Genomic DNA, 7,960 nt, shown 5'->3' with positions numbered 1-7,960 from the left:
AATTGCAGCTAAAAATCACATACTTTAACGACTATTATAATGGTTGTTAAATTCATCTAGAAAATTATTTAGTTTGCACAACGTTCATTTTTATTATCGATAAATCCAATTAAATTAGTGAAAAATAATAACCCTTTTAGCGAAAGATGAAAGGTACAATTTAACAACCTCTTTATTGTCATTAAAACTATCTTTGAATTGGCAAATACTATAAAATAATTCACAAAAATATAATATTTCATTATATCTAGACAAAAAAGCAAGTAGTAATCTACATTATTAATGTGTGAACGACATAAAAGATAAAATTATATTGAATTACATAATTAATGTCATTACAACTAATCCTATCGAATGCCCACAATAAAAAAATAAAAGATACATAAGTTCACAAAAACAATTCTGCAACTCTTCATCGTATTGAAATCTTCCAAGTGCTACATTTTTGGACATTATTTATACGACCTGAAATAACAATAAATGTATGTTAAGAGATTAAATCAAGTGAAAAAAATAGTAATTCTATATGTAAATATATTCTGAAAGGAGCTGCCAACTTCAACCAATTAAAATGAATCCCAATAACTGGGAGAACATTGAAAAAAATTATTTAACAAAACTCACAATTGCTCAACCTTCATTCATTATGTCTTGATCAATTAAGGGAACAAACAAATGAAAGAGAATGGTCAATTAACAAAGTTCGCTAATCCGCAAAATTGTACTACTCAGGCCAAAAAAGCTGGATCCTCTAGTTACTGCTCCAAAAACCAACCTTTTCAATTCTCCTTTTGAGTGACACACATAGCACTATAGATGTATTATACAACTTAATTTTATCATTATAGTTAAAATCAGCTTAACACAAACTTAATCAAGTAAATCAGCCGACCGCTAGAAGTATTAGGGGAAAGCAAGCAGAACAATAGCCTCTTAAAAATAACAGAGACATCTATTTGACAACACAAATTGAGATGCAAAACAAATACCAACGTACAACCATGTTTGATACTTCATGCTGTAACAAATCTAATTATTCTAGATAATCAAATTATCCAGCATTTTCCTCATTCAATTTCAGAGAGTATGGCGCCATACCTAGAATAGAACAAGAGTTGCAAATTATTTGGGTATCAGTATGTTGAGAATAACAATGGTAACCACTATTCCTTAAACTTGGTGATCTGAACAACTTCAACTTTCCCTAGACATATGTTTCCTGCAGCAAAGCCTTTACGTACAGGGATAGTATTCTGATTAGCAATCTGAGAAACCATAACATAATTTTTATTGTCAAGTGTGATGTTTATCACCTTCTATCTATTTTCGTAGAAATTTCTTTTAAGAATATTTAATAAAGACAAATAAAGGGTATTTTCTTGGAAGCAATATGTCATAGGCAGAACATCCTTTAATCACATAATACATAAATAAAATCTATTCAAGCCCTTTCCATAGAGGCAAATGATAAAATCCTGATCTAAATAGATAGTCAATCTTCGATATAAAGTTCCTATATATATAGGAAGCATCTTACAATTAGTATTAAATTTGAGCAGCTTTGGCTCTTACGATCCATTATAACTGCTTGGTTTCCTATCTTATTTGCACTATCTTTAAGAGCAAAAAGAATACTAAAACATCTGTTAAAGATTTGAAAAGGTAAGATGTTTAAAAATAAATAAGGGGAGTAGAGAATTCAATTTTCTAGGGATGGTTGCTCTCTTAGGCAGTACGTTAAAAGTCTATGATGTCTAAACATCTAACACAAGCGTGATAGAGTATATTTTCATCATGTTCGCTTGACAGCTTCCACAATCAAACTTTTTCAACCACATCATGTCTCTAAAATATGATGTTCCTTGCTAACTTGTGCATAATTAGATTAGAAGGAGAATCGAGTTAGCCTTGAAAATTATGTAGAAATGAGGGATTATTTACTTTGTTGATGACTTACCTTTTCACGAAAAAGAAAAATCTTTCTTAGCTGTGCAACTTTCAAGTCTTCCTCTTCACTTAAGAAACATTATAAAAGAAAAACTAACAAAGAGATTAAGGGGAAAAATAATATAATTCTCATATGATAAAAAATTCAAGCAGCAAATATTAGAAATTTGAGCGGTTACCTCTAGAATTGCCCACATGAATATGATGTTGTCTCATTGAGAAAGATCGAGAAGAGTTCATTACTGTGCAAAAGAAAACATGAGCCACAAAATTATTTATCACTCTACAAAATGGAAGCCAAAGGCCTTCTAAGATGAGAAAGTTACAAGAAAATAGCATGAAGTGATTAAATATATTTTGTAACCGGACGCCGTTATATAAGAAGGTATTGTAACTGTCAAAAATAAATCTGCATTGTGAATTTCAATTCTATTAGAAATCTTAACATCACTACATGCTTTTGGTGATATAATATTCAAGTTATTTACCAGGTCATAGTGACTAGAGATGTTCCAAGAAAATTAGTCAAGGTGTTCTGAGTTGAAACATGTCAGATGAAATATCCACCAGCCTCTGCTGAGCAAAATCATGAAAAAACTTAACATACGAACAAAAGTTGCAATTGATTTTAGTAAATTAATTCTTTTTCATACTAGACCTTGTGACTAATGCTTTCAAATCTCTATTGTTTACAAAATCTGTAATTAGGTTGCCTTGCAAGTCAAAATTAGACATCTTAACTTACCGTAGAACCTTACAATGCAGGACACCCACTGTTTCAAAAGTTTCATCTCTAAATTACCTTTTGGTTTGATTCCTTCTTTCTAATTAATGGAAAATATAATTTGAAAAAACCTTCATGACTCCAGATTCATCTCCTTTCTCTACATTTTGGACCCATCATGCCTCAACAATTAGAAGACTAAATTTTCTAGAAAACAAAATATCATATTAGCACATTACAAATACACATTCCTATATAAACCCAACCACGTCACTGCCTCCGTCCCCCACAACACTAAGATTAGGTCTCAGATGATTAACCTAGAAAATTTTCCACATCTCACCAACCATGAACTCCTCTAAACTGCATTCCAATTCTCTTCTCCAAGTTTTTTACATACTCCATCAAATCTTATCTCATCAAACCCATAATATAAAAGCAATAGATCTCAAGAGAGAGAGAGAGAAAGGGGGGGTATGACTGATAGAGTGAGAGAGAAATGAGTTGGGTTACCTTGGGTTGATGGTCGGCGATGATTAGAGAAAGATGAGATTGGCAGCGGCGTGGCTGAGAGAGATGAAAGCCCTTTCGCTTATTTCCTCCATCTAATTTTTTTCTTTAATTGAATCTATTCAAATTACGAGAAAAATATTTAGAGGGAATATGTAATTTTTGTGAAAAACAAATGGGAGGGAAAACCATTTAATTGACAGTAAAAGAGCACCTTTTCCTGGCAAATATTGATCTACCGCTAATATCTCAATTTTAGGAATACTATATAGGCAATAGGTTTATTGCCCCAAAATAATAGTCGGTAAAAGCTATTTTTGTTGTAGTGTTTATTTAATTAATGTATTTGAACTATATTATGAATTGCTAGGGAAGATAGTAAAAGATAGAAATCTCGTATACTTGAATTTTTGTATAAATTAATTAATTATTAAAATAAATTATACATCGTCTTGTATTAATCTTATAATATATATATATCCTCATTCCGGAGGTACATAAGAAAATGTCCTCCTTTCTTGTGGAGCGGGCCGAACGCCTCGGCAATATAGATGCATCTATGGATCGCGCCGCACGTCCCTCGGTAGTGTACACGACACTCTGGATCGGGCCGTACGACCTCGGCAGAAATTGTGCCTAATAACAACAATTACACGATACCTTGATATTTTAATTGCAGATTGTGAAGTTGAATAAATAAATTAAAAATTGTCGCATTTGAAGAAATTTAATTATTTTTGCTGGTTAAAGGAAAATTATTGTAAACTCTATAAATCATGTTGATTTAAATATTTCTACTGTTATTTTATTTATTATTATTGACCCTTAGTGAGTATCAAAGTCGACCTCTCGTCACTACCTCTTCGAGATTAGGCTTGATACTTACTGGGTATACGTTATTTACGTACTCATACTACACTTGTTGCACTTTTTGTGCAGGACCTGAGACATGTGATATAGTTGGACCTATCGGCACACACTCATGTTATCAAGAGGCTTATTGGTGAGCTGCCTTTCTGAGTCGTTCTGCAGCAACTAGTGCCTCTTCTTAAAATTTTATTCTATCTATTTTATTTCAGACAGTATTTAAAATTTTTGTGTAATCTACTAGATGCTCATACACTTGTGATACCAGGTCTTGGCACACATACTAGTAGAATTTTTGGATTTAATTATTTTTTTTGGTTATTTTAATTTACCAGATCTTTTCACATTGTCTTGATTCTTGCAAGTAAGAAGTGTTTAATTACTGGGTTAATTTTTAAAGAGTTGAATATGTGTTTAAATTATTAGTTGACTTACCTAGCTGTAGTGTTGGACGCCATCACGACCTATAGGTGAAATAGGGTCGTGACAACATGGTATCAAAGCACTAGGTTCACGTAGGTCTCACAAGTTATGAGCAGGCCTAATAGAGTCTTGCGGATCAGTATGTAGATGCTTGTACTTATCTTCTAGAGGCTATAGGGTGTTAGGAAACTACCTTTCTTCATCTTCCATCATGCAATATATGTAGAACTAAATATCTTCCTCTTATTCTCTCACAGATGGTGAGAGCGCGCTCTAATGAGGATTCAGACCAGGGAAGAGCTACTCCCCTGTTGTTAGAGGCCGAGGCAGAGGCCGAGGGACGGCTCCAGCCCATGTTAGGGGATGAGGACGTCCCCGGATGGTTCCAGTTATACCACCAGTGGGTCCAGCAGAGGATCCCATTATTGAGGAACAGGGCGAGGCGTCCGTGGCAGAACCAGCTCCGATGGATTTCACGTTTGCACCAAGATTCTAGGAGGTCATGGGTCGTATGCTACGGTTCATGGACACTATGACTCAGGCTGGTTTATTTCCGGCAGACCCAGCTACATCTCAAGCGGGCGGGGGATCACAGATCCCTACCGCACAAGCTCATGGGCAGACAATTACTATATATCAGACCCAAGGTGCACTACCCGTGGGTGGAGCCCAGCTAGTGGCAACAGCTACACCTGAGCCCAGACCAGCTGCAACGGCCGAGCTACAGAAGCTATTGGACAGATGGACTGGACAACATTCTCCTGTCTTTGGGAGTGAGCGACATGAGGATCCACAGGATTTCATTGATCGGTGCAGGGACAAACTACACAACATGAGCATATTGAAGTCTCATGGGGTAGACTTTGCTACTTTTCAACTAGAGGGCAGAGCTCGTAGATGGTGGAAGTCTTATCTTCTGGGCAGGCCAGCAGATTCTCCTCCCATGACTTGGGACAGGTTCACCCGTATTTTCCTGGATAGGTATATTCCACCATCCCAGAGGAAAGAGTTGCGGTTTCAGTTTGAGCAGCTCTAGCAGGGTCAGATGTCAGTGACCGATTATGAGGCGAGGTTCTCTGAGTTATCTCGCCATGCACTTATGATACTCCCTACTGAGGCGGAGAGAGTGCGGAGATTTGTTGCGGGTTTACATACTGGCATTCAGGCCACTATGGCCCGAGAGGTTGAAATGGTTACTTCTTATGAGCTAGTCGTGGAGATAGCCCGGAGGATTGAGGGTGTGTGTCAGCAAGGCTGAGAGCAGGTTATGAGAGATAAGCGGTTTAGATATTCTGGAGAGTTCAGAGGTGCTCCGTCTGGAGGTAGAGGTCAGTTCGTGAGAGGGCAGTCCAGCAGGCCCCCATATCCAGCACCACCGCCTCCTCGGGGTGCTCCAGTACGACCTTATATCAGTGCTATGCCAGAGAGTTCTTATCGCCCACCAGCTATTCAGGGTTCTTCCAGTGGGTATTCAGGTCACCAGGGTCAGATTTTTAGTCAGCAGCCCATCACACCAAAAAGTTGTTACGAGTACGGGGATCCTAGTCACATGCGGAGATTCTGCCCCAGGCTTCGGGGTAGACCAGTGCAGTAGGGTCAATAGCCTATGATTACCCCACCAGTTGCTTCACCAGCCATCAGACCACCAAGAGGTGGAGGTCAGGTGGGTAGGGGTCGTCCTAGAGGTGGAGGCCAGCCAGTTGGCGCTCCAGCTCGGTTCTATACTTTTCCGGCCAGACCAGATGCAGAGGCCTCAGATGTAGTGATTACAAGTATTATTTCTGTTTGCGGAAATGATGCCTCCGTATTATTTGATCCAAGGTCTACATATTCCTATGTGTCATCTCTATTTGCTCATTTCTTGGGTGTTTCTCGTGAGTCCTTGAGTACTCTTGTTTATGTGTCCACTCATGTGGGCGATTCTGTTGTTGTGTATCGGATCTACCGGTCATGCATTATTATATTCTATGGTTATGAAACTAGAGCAGATCTTCTATTTCTTGAGATGACTGACTTTGAAATCATCCTGGGCATAGACTGGTTATCTCGATATCATGCCATCATAGATTGTCATGCCAAGACTGTTACCTTGGCTATTCCAGCATTGCCTAGGCTAGAGTGGAAGGGTTCATTTGTTAGTGCATTTAATCAGGTTATTTCTTTTATGAAGGCTCGACACATGGTTGAGAAGGGTTGTTTGGCTTATCTAGCCTATGTTCGGGATACTACTGCAGAGACTTCGACTATTGATTCAGTGCCTGTAATTCGGGAGTTCTCCGATGTATTTTCTTCGAATCTTCCAGGCATGCCACCTGATCGTGATATTGATTTCTGTGTTGACTTGGCTCCAGATACCCAGCCTATATCTATCTCGCCGTATCACATGGCTCCGAAAGAATTGAAGGAGTTGAAAGAACAGCTTGAGGAGTTACTAGCCAAAGGGTTCATTAGGCCGAGTGTATCACCTTGGGGTGCACCGGTATTATTTGTGAAGAAGAAGGATGGTACTATACAGATGGGTATCGATTATCGACAATTGAACAAAGTCACTATTAAGAACAAGTACCCGTTACCGCGTATTGATGATCTATTTGACCAATTGCAGGGTGCTAGGGTGTTCTCTAAGATCGACTTGAGGTCGGGGTACCATCAGTTGAAGATTCGGGATTCAGATATTCTGAAGACTGCTTTTCGGACTAGATATGGTCATTATGAGTTTTTGGTGATGTCTTTCGGGTTAACTAATGCCTCCGGCAGCGTTTATGGATTTGATGAACAGGGTATTCCGGCCATATATTGATTCGTTTGTCATTGTCTTCATTGATGACATTTTTATCTACTCGCGCAGTAAGGAAGAGCACGAGCAGCATATGAGATTGGTACTTCAGATGCTGCGGGAACAAAAGATGTATGCTAAGTTCTCTAAATGTGAGTTTTGTCTAGATTCTGTAGCATTTTTGGGGCATATTGTATCGGGCGAGGGTATTATAGTTGATCCCAAAAAGATCGAGGCAATTCAGAATTGGCATCGTCCCACTTCGGCGACTGAGATCAGGAGTTTTCTAGGTTTAGCAGGTTATTATCGTCAATTTGTGGAGGGATTTTCATCTATTGCAGCACCTTTGACCAAATTAACCCAGAAGGGTACTCCATTCTGATGGTCCGATAATTGTGAGGTGAGCTTTCAGAAGCTCAAGATAGCATTGACTACATCACCAGTGTTAGTGTTGCCTTCTGATTTGGGAATGTATATAGTGTATTGTGATGCTTCACGCATTGGTTTTGGTTGTGTATTAATGCAGGAGGGGCGAGTTATTGCATATGCTTCACGTCAGCTGAAGCCCCATGAGAAGATTTATCTAGTACAACATTTGGAGTTAGCTGCAATTGTTCACGCTCTTAAGATTTGGAGGCATTATCTTTATGGGGTGTCTTGTGAGGTTTACACTGACCATCACAGCTTGCAGCATTTGTTCAAGCAGAGGGACC

At 38.4% G+C, this 7,960-nt stretch overlaps 1 long non-coding RNA gene across 2 annotated transcripts; it reads right to left on the bottom strand.

The window, feature by feature from the left end:
• Nucleotides 1-216: 216 nt before the first annotated feature.
• LOC107801298 (uncharacterized) lies at nucleotides 217-3,356 on the bottom strand. Of its 2 annotated transcripts, XR_012706040.1 has the most exons (5): nucleotides 3,185-3,356; nucleotides 2,436-2,520; nucleotides 2,127-2,189; nucleotides 1,099-1,231; nucleotides 217-465 (listed from the first exon to the last, which is right to left on the bottom strand). It is a non-coding gene; the product is annotated as an uncharacterized LOC107801298 (long non-coding RNA). The 2 variants fall into 2 exon arrangements; XR_001651610.2 differs by lacking the exon at nucleotides 2,436-2,520 and having other exon boundaries at nucleotides 3,185-3,344.
• Nucleotides 3,357-7,960: the final 4,604 nt, after the last annotated feature.

Source organism: Nicotiana tabacum, chromosome 23 (genome assembly GCF_000715075.1).
Source record: "Nicotiana tabacum cultivar K326 chromosome 23, ASM71507v2, whole genome shotgun sequence".
NCBI lineage: Eukaryota > Viridiplantae > Streptophyta > Magnoliopsida > Solanales > Solanaceae > Nicotiana > Nicotiana tabacum.
This window is presented reverse-complemented; position numbering and strand designations above follow the sequence as displayed.